Source organism: Pan troglodytes, chromosome 13 (assembly GCF_028858775.2).
Source record: "Pan troglodytes isolate AG18354 chromosome 13, NHGRI_mPanTro3-v2.0_pri, whole genome shotgun sequence".
Classification (NCBI taxonomy): domain Eukaryota; kingdom Metazoa; phylum Chordata; class Mammalia; order Primates; family Hominidae; genus Pan; species Pan troglodytes.
This window is the reverse complement of record NC_072411.2, coordinates 94,087,699-94,102,076: the sequence shown is the minus strand read 5'-3', so window position 1 is coordinate 94,102,076 and position 14,378 is coordinate 94,087,699. Positions and strand designations below refer to the sequence as shown.

General features: G+C 38.2%; 1 protein-coding gene and 1 long non-coding RNA gene across 4 annotated transcripts in view; one reads left to right on the top strand and one right to left on the bottom strand.

The window, feature by feature from the left end:
- LOC104005303 (uncharacterized) overlaps positions 1–10,519 on the bottom strand; it is a 50,211-nt gene extending 39,692 nt beyond the window's left edge. For both annotated transcript variants that reach the window (XR_010149819.1, XR_010149820.1), the window contains exons 1-2: positions 10,413–10,519; positions 494–2,134 (exon numbers count right to left, since the gene is read on the bottom strand). This is a non-coding gene — a long non-coding RNA (uncharacterized LOC104005303). The remainder of the gene's footprint in view (positions 1–493; positions 2,135–10,412) is intronic.
- The window catches only part of TMEFF2 (transmembrane protein with EGF like and two follistatin like domains 2), a 244,911-nt gene that overhangs the window by 149,313 nt on the left and 81,220 nt on the right, over positions 1–14,378 (top strand). The gene's annotated exons all lie outside the window — the stretch shown is intronic.

Genomic DNA, 14,378 nt, shown 5'->3' with positions numbered 1-14,378 from the left:
ATCAACCTGCCACCCAGGAGCTGGCTGGCCACCATGAGGATTGGTGCCATATTAGGGACTCGGTGTTGGTTTCTGCTTCTAGCAGATTAAGAACTCAGTGGTGGCTGTAGCCAGGTTGGTCTTGGTGAGTAGGAGTCTATGTTGTGAGCCTATGCATAACCCCCTTTTTTGCCACAATGGCCACTTTGTTCATGAGCCCATTGGGCAATGAACAGGGTTGGCTGGAGAAAGAAGCTGAGTGGTAGCTACAGAATGGGCTATTCTATCCACTTTATTATTACAGTCTTCCTCTGCTGAGGTTATCCTTTTGTAAATATTTACATGGGACACAAATATCTTCATGGTTTTTTGCCTATTGAGAGAGATCTATCCACATACTTCTTCCCCAAATTTCCTTCTCACCAATATTCTAGTCATGTTCCTTCCAAGTCCTTGACCATCTACCAAACCATTGGCCACAGTCCATGAATCAGTGTACAGTCACATGTCCTACCTTTTCTCCCAAGCAAAGTGAACAATCAGGTGCACTGCTTGAAGTTCTGCCTACTGGAAGGATTTTTCTTCACCATTGTCCTTGAGGAATGTTTCAGAGAAGGTCTGCAGTTCTGCAGCTGCCCACTTTCAGGTGGTAGCTGTATATCATGCAGAATCTTCTGTAAATCAGGCCTGAGTCTTTTTTCCTCTATCAACTGATCACAAGGAGCTCCCCTGTGAGGCCACAGAAGCAGGCGGGAGAGAGAAGGTCCTGTAATAGGAGTGGGTGCCATGACAAGTAGGCTCCTTCTTTTCATGTAACTTACTTGTGCCAAGAGCCTGATTTGACCTAATCTCATACAAAGCACTTCCATTTGATGATGGAGTGCTGCTGTGCATGCCCAACTTCATGGCTTTGTGGGTAAGACAACACTCAGTTCATGGTGGGAAGCTCAGGTCAAATAGTAACTTAGTAGTGCATAGTTAAGTATTAAGTCTCTACTAAGGCCCAGTAGCAAACTAAGAACTGTTTCTCAAAAGGAGAGTAGTTATCCACAGAAAATATCAGGGCTTTGTTCCAAAATCCTAAGGATCCACACTGTGATTCACCAATAGGGGCCCATCAAAGGCTCCAGACAGCATCCCTGTCTACCACTGACACTTCAAGCACCATTGGATCTACCGGATCATAAGGCCCAAGTGACAGAGCAGCTTGCACAGCAGCCTAGACGTGTTGCAGAGTCTCTTCTTGTTCTGGGCCTCACTGAAAACTAGCGAAAAGCAGTTTACTCAGTAAATGGACTAGAGTAACACACTCAAATAAGGAGTATGTTGCCTCCAGAATCCAAAGAGGCCCACTAGGCATTGTTCCTCTTTTATGGTTGAAGGTGAGGCAAATACATCAACTTATCCTTTACCTTAGAAGTAATATCTCACATGCTCCACATACTGACCCCTAGAAATTTCACTGAATTTTCTTGAAAATTCACTCTCTGACATGCAAATGTCTTACCAATAACTATAGAGTAGTTGCTACTTCTTGCTCACTACGTCAAATCAGCATCATGTCACCAGTGTAATAGACTAGTGTGATATCTTTTGGAAGGGAAAGGTGATAAAGATTCCTGCAAACTAAATTATGACATAGTGGTAGAGAATTAACATACCCCTGATGCAGCACTGTGAAGCTATATTGCTGACCTTACTAGCTAAAAGCAAACTGATTCTGGTTGTTCTTATTGAGAGGTATGGAGAAAAAGGCATTTGCTAGATCAATAGCTACATACTAGGTACCAGGGGATGTATTAACTTGCTCGAGCAATGAAACCACATCCAGTACAGCAGCTGCAATTGGAGTCATCACCTAGTTAAGCTTATAATAATCCACTGTCATTCTCCAAGATTCATCTGACTCCCGTACAGGCAAGTTGAGTGAGAACATAAGAATCACCCCGTCCCTGAGTCTTTCAAGTCCTTGATGGTACAGTCTTTCCAGGAATGTAATGTTTCTTTGTGTTTAATATTTTTCAAGGTAAATGCAGTTTTAGCAGCTTCCACTTATCTTTTCCTACCATCCTAGCCTTCATTCCACATGTCATGGAACCAATGTGGGGTTTCCGCCAGCTGCTGAGAATGTCTACTCCAATTATACATTCCAGATCTGAGGAAAGAAACACAGTGTGGGTTCAGGGACTCACTGGATCCAATGTGAGATAGAACTGAGCTAAAGCTTCACTGATCACCTGACCTCCATAAGCCTGTACTCTGACTGTGGACCACAGTGATGTTTTGGGTCTTTTGTAATTAGTGTCAGTTCAGAGCTAGTGTCCATTAGTCCGTGAAAGGTCTGATTCCCAATGCACAGTTATTCTGGCAAACAGCTGAAGTTCCTTTTGAGGAAGGCTTGGAGAAAGATTAACAGTATACATTTTTGGCACTGTACCAGGGCCCTTTCTCAAGGGGACCTGACCTCCCCTTTATGCAAAGGGTTCTGTGTCCATAAACTGGCTCTAGTCTGAGACTTGATTAAGGGACCATGACTCTCTTTTTTTATGATGTAGGCTAGACTTTTGTTTAAGAACGTTTCTACTTATCAAATCAAGTAAGATTTAGTAGGCTTTCCATCTATTTTTTCACTTTTAGGAACACCATGATCCTAAAACACTAGCAAGGAACACTAGCCAATACCATAGGTCTCCATGAATCTGGCTATTCTGATTGCTGCTTTTGACCTTGCTTTTGGCAGTCGAGTACTGCCACTTGGCCCCTGCTGCCCTGAGACCCAATTACTCCAATTGCGTTTAGATTTCCCAAGTCAGTAACTGCTATTCCCATTTAAGTTCTGGCCTGCAGAGAAGAGTGGTCCTAGAGCTCTTCAAGGATGTTGTGGCTCTCCTCAGAATCTGTTTCTAACAATATGGGTAGAAGGTACATCTTCTGGACCCTTTCGGTGTGTGTGAGTAGGTCTTAAATGACAAATTGACTCTAGCATTCCAGTCTCTCTAAGCCTTTGAACCTCTTTCTCTGTGTTAAACTGAGGCATGCCTAGCATTTCTAATTCGCTCACTGTGGACCACCTTTTGCTCCATGTTTCAGTCAACCAAGCAACCAAACTGCCAGAGCTCTTTCAAATTCCCCAAGTTGCAATATTAAATGCAGTATTAAATATCTGCCAAGTGAGCTCATATCAATTAATTCAGCCTGATTCATAACTTCATATTCTTTTCACCATTATCCCATACCCTAGTGTCCATTCCTACACGTTTTTGGGATTTTTGTATAAGTTAGGAACTTAGGTAGTTCTTTTGGAGTGTAGCACACCTCTTCATGGATTTCACTTCCTATCACACTTTTAGGTGCCCGCTGGAACTTGAGTTCAGTATAGGCATACCCCATTTTAGTGTGCTTTGATTTACTGCACTTCAAAGATAATGTATTTTTCACAAATTAAAAGTGTGTGACAACATCACGTGAAGCAAGCCTACCAGCACATTTTTTCCAACAGCATGTACTCACTTCATGTCTCTATGTCATATTTTGGCAATTCTCACAATATTTCAAACTTTCTCAAATATTTCTGTTATGATGATCTGTGATCAGTGATTTTTTTTTTTTTTTTTTGAGACAGAGTCTCACTCTATTGCCCAGGCTGGAGTTCAATGGTGCGATCTCAGCTCACTGCAACCTCCGCCTCCTAAGTTTAAGTGATTATCCTGCCTCAGCCTCCCAAGTAGCTGGGATTACAGGTGCCTGCCACTACGTCCAGTTAATTTTTGTATTTTTAGTAGAGACAGGGTTTCACCATGTTGGTCAGGCTTGTCTTGAAGTCCTGACCTCAGGTGATCCACCTCCCCCGGCCTCCCAAAGTGCTGAGATTACAGGCGTGAGTCACCACACCCGGCCGATCAGTGATCTTTAATGTTACTACTGTAATTGTTTTGGGGCACCCAGACCAAACCCATATAAAACAAGTAAACTTAACTGATAAAACGTTATATGTTTTACTGACCCGCTGATCCCCCATCTCTCTCCTTTTCTATGGCTTCCCTAGCATGAAAAGTATTTCCACTGTATGAATATACCATATTTGGGTTATTTGTTCATCAGTTGAACATTTGGGTTGTTTCTACTTTTTGACTACTATGAATAATGCTGTTATGAACATTTATGTACGACATTGCGTGGGAATGTATGTTTTCAGGTCTCGGGTATATACATAGGAGTGGAATTGCTAGGTCATATGGTAACTTTATGGTTAACTTTTTGAGGAAGGGCCAGACTATTTTCCAAAGTACCTGCAACACTTATATTCCACCAGCAGCGTATGAGTGTCCACACTTCTTCACATCCTTGCCAATGCTTGTAATTATCTGTCTTTTTGATTATACTATCCTAGTTGGTATGAAGTGGTATCTGATTGTGGTTTTGATTCACATTTCACAGGTCTAATGGTGTTGGTCTCTTTTTATTTGTATATTGAACATTTGTTTATCTTTTTAGAAGAAATATCCATTCAGATCATTTGTCTATTCTTAAATTGAGCTATTTGTCTATTTGTTATTGAGCTGTAAGAGTTTTAAAAATATATATATTCTAAATATAAGTTCCCTGGCAGATATATGGTTTGCAAGTAGTTTCTCTATTTTGTGGAATTGCCTTTCACTCTCTTGACCGTATCCTTTGAAACACAAACTTTTTAATTTTGATGAACTCCAATTTATTTTGTTGTTGCTTGTGTTTGTTGTTATATCTAAGAAGGTTTTGCTCAACCCAAGGGAGCAAATATTTATTCCAATATTTTCTTCTAAGGGATTTATAGTTTTAGCTCTATATTTAGGTCTGTGATCCATTTTGTGGTATTTTTTGCGGATGGAGTGAGGAAGGGGTCCAAATTCATTTGTTACATGTAGATATCCAGTTGTTTCTACACCATTTGTTGAAAAGACTAGTCTTTCATATTCAAATTTTTTGGACACCCTTATTGAAATCAATTGACCCTGTATACAAAGATTTATTTCTCTAGTCTCATTCTATTCCGGTGATCTATGTATCTATTCTTATGCTACAACTGGACTTCATTTTCTCATAGGTAAAATTCAGGAAATGAGGGTGTTGCTCTATAAGGTTTCTATGGTTTCTTTGGGCTCTAACATCATCTATCATAGCAGAAGAACTACTGTGAGCTCTAAAGAACTACCCCCAAAGCGTCCCCAGTGGTCCTAGTGGCATTTTTTTCTCTTTCTTTTTGGCCTAAAATTTCCAGAGTGACTTTTAAATTTGAGAAGATAATCTATTATGTCCAGAAGGCAAGACTTCCCACTTTATATTTTAATCCTTATACATTAACAGAAACAAGTTTTTCATATTAGCTAGTCACCTCTTTAGAAAGCACAGAAAATAGGAAGCTCTTCAAAGGATTTGAAGCAGCTATGACAAAAGGTAAACATATAATGAAGATACTTAAATAAGAGAGAAAATTCGAGTTGAATAAAAAGACAATGTTGAGGAGAAGGAAGAATGTAAAAGGCAGGATAGAAATAATAGATTTAAAGGAAAACCAAGGCTAAGAGAAGCTGCTACTATTAATCAAAAGCCTTATCTCTGAGTGCTCTGAATTCAAGGTGAGAAAGAAAAGAAATAACTCTTATGGTGTAGTTAGAAAAGACAACTAGTTCATCAAGAAATACTTTTACCAGTTCTGAATTCTACAAAAATGTATACTGTGTACATTTAATATGATTTTGAATAAAATAAATGACACTATCTTTGATTACTAGCTTATAAATTACATAAAATTATTTATATTGGAACTTAATATAATTTATTACTGATAAACTTGTAAAATTGTAGGTGATTCTTTGTTAAAACTTGAATACTGATATCCAGGCATATCATTGTTATAGTTATATGAGCCAGTACAGGAGTAAAACATGAGGAATACATGGCCACTGTATTCCTTAGTCTCCTTTCAATTATCAATAATCTCAGCCAGAGATTAGGAAGCATCTCTAAAATATCTAGTATGAATCTTTAAAATTATAATTCTCATTCACAGACAGCAAAACTAAGTAGTTACTGAGCAATAAATCACTTGTTCGTATGGCAGAATAAGAATGAATGCCTGGTGTCCTGAGGATGGTCCTAGGATAGTGTTTCCTGAAACATTCTCCGATTTATTCAAAACTACTTTATGAACAGTTGGGAAATTAGATGACTTGGTTTGTGGCAATGAAGTACCATTTCCCAACATAGTTTATTATTCTGTAAATATTTTATTTTACTACTAAGAATAAAAGAAATTGCTGTTATATAAGTTGCACAGATTGGAAAATATTGGTCTGATCAAAGTTTTATGATAAATATCCTTGCTTTAATTGTAATTAATTGATTAAAAACACAAATGTACAAAGAGAAACAAGTTTTTCATATTAGCTAGTCACCTCTTTAGAGAGCACAGAAAATAGGAAGCTCTTCAAAGGATTTGAAGCAGCTATGACAAAAGGTAAACATGTACAAAGCAATAGCAACATATCCAATTTTGGGCCTAGCAATTATAATTATGGGTTTAGAACATCCAATCTGACTTTGAGATAAATTTACTTATGAGACTTCCTACTACCAATTCTGTTCTTTTTTATTCATAGAATTGATAAATAACCAATAATTTTCTAGTTATATTTGCCTTTTTTTCCTATAAATCCTCACAATAGGACTTGTAGTCCTTCATTAGTATAATCAGGCTGCTGAAAACTTTAACCCAGTTATTCGTCTATTGCCTGTCTTTTCCTCAATTTTTGTTTGCCCTAAACCAAGACACCATTTCAAATTAAAGTCTTCTACTATAATGTTAAGTTAGACAGGGGGGAAATATCTTTGCATTAAGGACCAAAAACCACATGGCAATAAAGTAGAGTGCATGAGGGCCATAGGCTTGCATTTTTTTAAATGTAATTTAGTTAAATTCTATTTTTGCTGCCTATAACATTGGCTAGAAGGGTTGGTATAGAACAGTGTGGATATTAAAAACTGTAGCTTGCAAAGTTACTTGTCAGGAAGACTTTCTTTTTAAAAGGAAAACAATACAATGGGTACAACAAGTATCTTAAGTATAGAAAGAGGAGGCTGGGCAGGGTGTCTCACGAGTCTGTAATCCCAGTATCTTGGGAGGCCGAGGCAGGTAGATTGCTCAGTCCAGGAGTTCTAGACCAGCCTGGGCTACATGGTGAAACCCTGTATCTACAAAAACACCTAGCCAGGCATGGTGGTGTGCATTTGTAGTCCCAGCTACTCTGGAAGCTGAGGTGGGAGGATCACTTGAGCTGGGGAAGGCAGAGGCTGCAGTGAGCTAAGAACAGAGTGAGACCCCACCTCAAAAAAATACATAAAAAAAGAAAGAAAAGAGCAGTGTCAGTAGGAGTTGGGATGGTTAGGTTTGAAAGGTTTAAAAAAAAATTTTAAAATAACAACTAAGTATTATTGTTGTAGTGCTTACTTTGTGCACTACACTCTTCTAAGGACTTTGCATTCCTTAACTCATTGAACCTTCAAAAGAGCAGTACAAGTTATGTACTATTAGTATTCCAGTTTTAAAGATGATGAACTTGAGGTACAAAGGTGTTAAATAACTTGTCTAAGTTTACTTAGCTCTTAAAGGTCAAAGCCAAAATTTGAACCCAGAGGTCATACTCTTACCTGTTCTGTCAACATTCTTTCCAAATGTGCTCCAGAAAACCTGGGGCATAGTGAAGAACTTGTAAGACTCAAAGGACTTTTACATGCATAAAGAAGGGAAAGAAGTTTCTTGAAGAAACAGAAAGAAATGTATTAATGAACATATATGAAGTCATGTGCACCATCTTATTTAATCTTTCACAACAGAATGGTTAGTCGTGACTTTCCTCCATCTGTACAAAGAAGGAAGGCAAGGTTCAGAGAGGTGGGTAACATGCTGAATATATGTTGGTAGGTTGAGGTGGATCTTGAGTTCAATCTCAAACTTAATTCCAAGGTCCATGTCCTTTTCACTGCAGAATGCTATAGGATAGAAGTCAAGGTAGAATTAAGACAGAAAAACTGGCCTTTCAAAAGAAAGAACAGTTTATGGTTGAGAATGTGTATAGTACTTGAAGAGTTAGAAAAGTGCATGTAGCCAAATGATGGAAGATTTTGTTGCCATGTATGATAGGGTAAGCAATATCAAATGCTATAACAGATAAGTGCCAAATTCTCAGAGGTCTCTCTCTCTCTCTCTCTCTTTCCCTCTCTGTCTTTCTCTCCTCTCTCTCTTTCTCTCTCTCTCACACACGCACAAACACACACACACACACACGTTACTCTCATCATAGGTCAGAGAAGATGGTGCCAATCAGGCAGCCTAACACAAGGTCCTGCAGGGGCCAAGGGTCTTTCCATATCGTGGACCTGCCTTTCCTTCTAAGGCAGAAGGACCTGCCTTAGAAATTCCTTCTATTTCTAAGGAAATAGAACTTCACTGAGGTTCTATTCATTAATTTAATAGAAAGAAAAAAAACTTAAGTGGGAGGTTTTTTTTCTGTTTTCTGTTTTTCTTATTTATTTATTTATTTATTTATTTTTTGGCTAGTCTTAGAAGTGCATTCTGCACTTCTAGCAACATCCCACTGGCCAGAACATTTGCTATATAGTAAAAGTGGCATTAAACAGAAAGAACCCAGTAATGAGGCTTGGTAATGGTCCCCAAAAGAGAGATTAGAGTCAGGAAAGCTTTACAGTATGAGGAGATATTTATTTAGTACATACTATAGGTCATGCTCTGTCTGAGCCCTGGGAATACAGCATGTAACACAGATAAGGTCCTTGCCTTTAAACAGCTTACATCCTGAGAAGGGGTGAGATGGAATAGACAATAAAGAAATGAACAAACAAGCAAGCAGACAACATCCTTTCAGATAACAAGTGTTTTAAAAAGAAAACAGAGTTCTGAAAAACAGGATCCTGGGAGAAAGGGATGCTACTTAAGATTGGATATTTAAGGAGTACCTCTCTGAGGATTGACATTTTAGTCAAATAGCGAGAGCCAGCTATGCAAAGATCTGTTGAAACAGTATTCTGAGCAAAGAAAACCTCTGGTCCAAAGGCGCAAGACTGGGGATTAGCTTGGTGTGCTGAAGGAACTGACAGAGGTCAGTGTGTCAAGAGCCCCTAAAATAAGAAAGAAGGTCAAAGTTGAAAAGGGGTTTGATCATGAAGGTGCTAGTAGGCCTTCATGAGGAGGCTCAATTTTATTCTAAGTATACTGAGAATCCTCCAGATGCTTTATTCTGGAGATGTTTATTCCAGATATTTATTCAGGAGTTATATGATTCAATCATCACTCTCACTTCCTCCTGAAGCCTTGCACGACCATTCCAGAATATCATCATCATCCGCTTCTCTTTCCATATCATGGGCCTGCCTTTCCTTAAATCACTGAGGTTCTATTCATTAGTTAAATAGAAACAAAAAGAAAAACATATCTTACATGAGAGTTTTATTGGCTAGTCTTTGAAGTGCATTCTGCTCTTCCAGCAGAATATCCAGTTGGCCAGATATTCCATAGCAATTTCCCTTGCTTCAATCACATTGGTACTTCTGGAAGTATGGATATGCGATCTCCTTAACTGGAATGTAACCTCTTGAAGAGCAGACTTACATTTAATTTGTGGCTTCCTCAGTAACAAACACAGTTCCAAGAAAACACTTAGGTCTTGAGTAACTACATGAATAAATGAATGATGAATAAATAAATAAGGAATGAAAAATAGTTGAAGGAATAGATAGCAGTATCCTCTTGTATTTGGAGTCTACAACGTGCTTTCACTTTTACTGTGTCATTTGATCCACATGAGCACATCGAGTTCATGGGGGAGAGTTTGGTAACTGCACAATTATGAGAAAACAGAAATGAAGATGTTAAGGCTGAGCACTGAGAAGAATAATGGAACCACTTTGGAAATAGGGGATCAGGAGGTAAAGTCAATTTGGAGTAGGGGAGGGAGGTGGTGAGAGAAAGTTATGTTCTGATTCAGCTGATAAAAGGCAGAACCAAGTAGAATGCCCAGTAGGCAAGTAATTAAAGGTTAAGTTGTGTGATGCAGACAGAAAGAGCTGCAGGAGTTCAGATAAATCTAATAAAGAAAATGGATTTGGGACTGAGGAATGAGAATAGACACTGAAGTCGCAAAAAGTTAGACTGCTGGGTATAATGACAGAAAATATTTACTGAAAATAACTGGATATTGGGAAAAAGGACAGACTAAGTAATGGGAAATAGATATCAGGATATATTAATTAAGATAAGACATCAGAAGTAAACCATAGAAGAAAAAACTGAGGAGCTGCCGTCTTCCATTTGTTTAATTAAAAAATGAAATTACTGCCCTACTCACAGTGCTACTCACTGAATATTTCCAATTTCCTACCTCCAAAACAGTGGACATAGGACTGTGTTATGGGATGCTGCTTCCTGGCTACTTTGCAGTTGAGGACACTGATGTGTCTGGTTCTAGACTGTGACCTGTGGCTGAATGTTTGATTGCCAATACAAAACTCTGCAAACTTTCCTCTTTCTGACGTCATAATTAGCAGTGTTCAAGTAGGTGACTGCTTTGTCATCCAGGATCCCTGGGTGATATAGAGCATAAATAAACAAACAAAAAAAAGATCGTTGTCATTTTAAGCCACTGAGATATTGAGGGTGTTTGTTACTGCAACATAACATTATACCCTGCCTGATGCTCTCAACATCAGTGCCCAGTAAGAAAGGATGAATGTGGAGTGAAATTGAATCCTGTGACAGGAAACAGTGGGGAAACTAAGGATCATTAAAAAAGGAAGAGACATCAAGTTGGCAAATGATACTGACCAATCTTCTAACACACTTATCCCCGAAGGCCTTGCAGGAGGATAGAACTGGAAACTTCACGGCAGGTGTGTTTACCTACCCATCTATGCCCCCTCCAGTGAAAAGCAGGATAGGGCAACTCCTTCAGGATGATGGAAAATGCCTCAGACTGGCTGGCTGTGTCACTGTCCTTGACTTCTCCTCACAACTAGCATGACAGGTTGATGTGGCCAAGCGTCAGAAAATCGAGAGAACAGTTAGCAGTGCTTCCAGGTCTCCAGAGCCACAATGCCTATGACAAAGGATAAAATGAACCAGAGACAATCATAACCAAAATTATAAAGTAGGACAACAATTTATAAACAGGAGAGAGTAAAATGCTTGATTGGGTTCTGACAAGAAGAATATATTTAGAAAGATAAAACCAAGCTTACAAGAATAAAGCAGAAATTGATTTTCCATATAGGACCTACCAATGTAGAGATTAGTAAAAGGAAAAGAAGACAAAAAAGGTAAATCCATTTTTGTTCCTATAACGTGCAACATATTCGTGATTTTTTTTCCCCATGGAGGAGTGATGGGAGAGTGGAAGGGAAGGGAATGGATATATTTTTCAGCTCAATCTTTGACTACTTGTCATAACCTAACTTTAAATTTTAGGATTTGTACTTAACACTATATTGAGATTGTTATTTTAACTGGAATTCTAAGATTTGTGAACTGTAAATGAAAAACATACTCATTAAATTTTATTTTTTCTTGATACTCAAAATCATATTTATAAAAAAAGGGTTTTTTTTTTGTTTTTTTTTTTTTTTTTGAGATGGAGTCCTGCTCTGTCACCCAGGCTGGAGTGCAGTGGCACGATCTCGGCTCACTGCAAGCTCCGCCTCCCGGGTTCACGCCATTCTCCTTCCTCAGCCTCCTGAGTAGCTGGGACTACAGGCGCCCGCCACCACGCCCAGCTAATTTTTTGTATTTTTAGTAGAGATGGGGTTTCACCATGTTAGCCAGGATGGTCTTAATCTCCTGACCTCGTCATCTGCCCACCTAGGCCTCCCAGAGTGCTGGGATTACGGGCGTGAGCCACCACGCCTGGCCAAAAAAAGGATTTTTTAAAGGAGAAAGAGGTGCAAACCTCTTTAGTTAGTAAAAACTAACTAGAGAATTCTAACAAAAGGCCTTGTTACCAGGATAGATGGTCAATTTGTGACTGAGTTGTAGCCAAATCATAGGTGTGGGATGATCACACTGTATCAAAATTTAAATGTAAAAATCTGCCTATCTTTATTCATTGACCATGAACCAAGAGCTCCAGTCCTCCTGGTCATATTTAATAGGGAAAAATATGTTTGGATGGATTGATGGATGGAGGGCCGAACAGATGGATGTATGAAGAGATTTATCTAATGAGGCAGCTTGGTATTTTGAGAGAGCACAGGTTTTGTGTAAAAAAAAAAAAAAAAAAAAAATCCAAACTGGTTTTTTTGTGCTAAAAGCAGTCTAATTAAGAGCTGAGCTGCTAAAATCAGTTTGCTTGGCTTAAATTTTGGTGTGTCCACTTCTGCTGTGTGGCATTATGCAAATTTCTTAACCTTCCTGAGTCACTAGGTTCTCATTCATATAAAGAGAATTTGAACATCTATTATATGAAGTTATTAGGAATATACGTAATAATTATCATTAATCTCAGTTTTCTTTGAATTGCTTATTTAAAGAAGTTTATCTCAAAAGTATCTTTGCCTATGTCTTAAACATTTATTATTTATACTGATTTGGAGGAACGTATTTGTTCTGTCATTATTGATTACCTGTATGATAGTGTCTTAGTTCATCACAGAAATTCTTTATCTGACTCCAAAGCAGACACTTAAATAGGCCATGCATGTTAGCACTTATTCTACTGGGGGCTTGAGGTGAGTGGGTATTAACACAATCAAACCAATTGTTTGGGTTTGTAAAAACAAAATTAGTGCTTTAATCTATTTTTATACTTTGAATACTAGTGTAGGTATTAAATAAAGAGCTTAAACCAAGAAAAACCATACCATCCTGAATCTTAGGAAAGTTACTTTGTTGTTGTTAGAGAAAAAAACAACAGGTTTATTTATAATATAAAATTAACAGCAATTGTTCACAAAGACGACTTTGTTTGCTACTCAAAAGGACCCTGTGAGTGTTCCTATCCTGATTTTGCTGATGAGGAAACGGGGAGAAACTGTTAGGAGGTACATTCCTTACACTATGTCCTATGGCTGATAAGTGAAGGGGGCCAAGATCTGAACATAGGCATTCTGGCTCCAGAGCCCAGGCTTCTCACTACATCATTAAATTGCCTCTCAAATAATCATACCGTGTTAAATGGGCTGGATGGGACCTTGGAGATCATATAATCCTGTCTCTTTGTATTACCGCTTGTAACTGTAAAGCAGAGAGAAGTTAAACGATCTGCCCAAGGTTATACACTTCCGTCTCTTTCCCAACATAATAACACACTCTCGTTGAAACTCATTTCTAGGATTTATACAAACTAATGGCAAAGTCATGACATTTTTTAATTGAATGCCCAATAAAAGAATCATTTTCATCTTGTTTTACCATCTCATGTCCATGAGTAAAATGTTAAAAACGTGTTGCAAAGCCAAAAGGGTCCTTATCTTCATGAATAGCCTGCTTTTTTATAGAAGGAGGAAAACCATCCCTAGGCTGAGTCTGTTTTAAATGAAATAAGTGTGTAGTCATTTTCTTGGTGAAGAGAATCTCTGAGGCATTAAGGGAAAAGATGGCACATCTGACCTTCTAAGTCATGTAACTTCAACTTAGACAATATATGACTTCAAGAAAAGTATCATCTTTCCTATAGTTGCTGGTCTTATATATCTTATGAGATCCTTCAGGTCACTTCACTCTGGTTTCAAGTAGAAAACCAATGGGGCTAAAAGTGCTTTGTGTTTCCAACAGACCAATCAATTTTATTTTTAACTGTTAAAGTATTTGTTGCTGTTCAGTCAATCTTTTACTCTTGCTTTAGTCAGACATTAGAGAGGATGATTATAAGTAAGTATATTATCTGAATGATCTTCTGATTTCAAAGTCAGGGATTATTTTCCTTGAATGTTTAAGTGGTCATCTCTACCTTTTCCAAAGCCAGAAAGCGAGAAAGGCTGTGGGTCATCTTCCTTGAAAAACTACATACCACAGCTGAACACAATTTAAAATTGCAGCCATTAGATTAAAATCTCTCTCAAGGGTTCTACACAAGGGCTCATTTTGGTGTTTTATATAAAGGCCCAGCTCCCTGACTAACTTTTTGACCTTAGTTGAGTTACCTAATCTCTCTGAACCTCAGCCTCTCTACCTGTAAAGTGGGAGAGACAACATTACTTACCCACAGGATTTTTATAAGAGTTAAATCCTAAAATGTATATAAAATTTTTAAGACATGACTTGATGCTTAATAAATCTCAGATGTTATCTTTGTGAATTCAGCATTCAATTACAATGCACTTATCTAGTTCTGAGGCTTCCGTTTTTATCTTTAGGC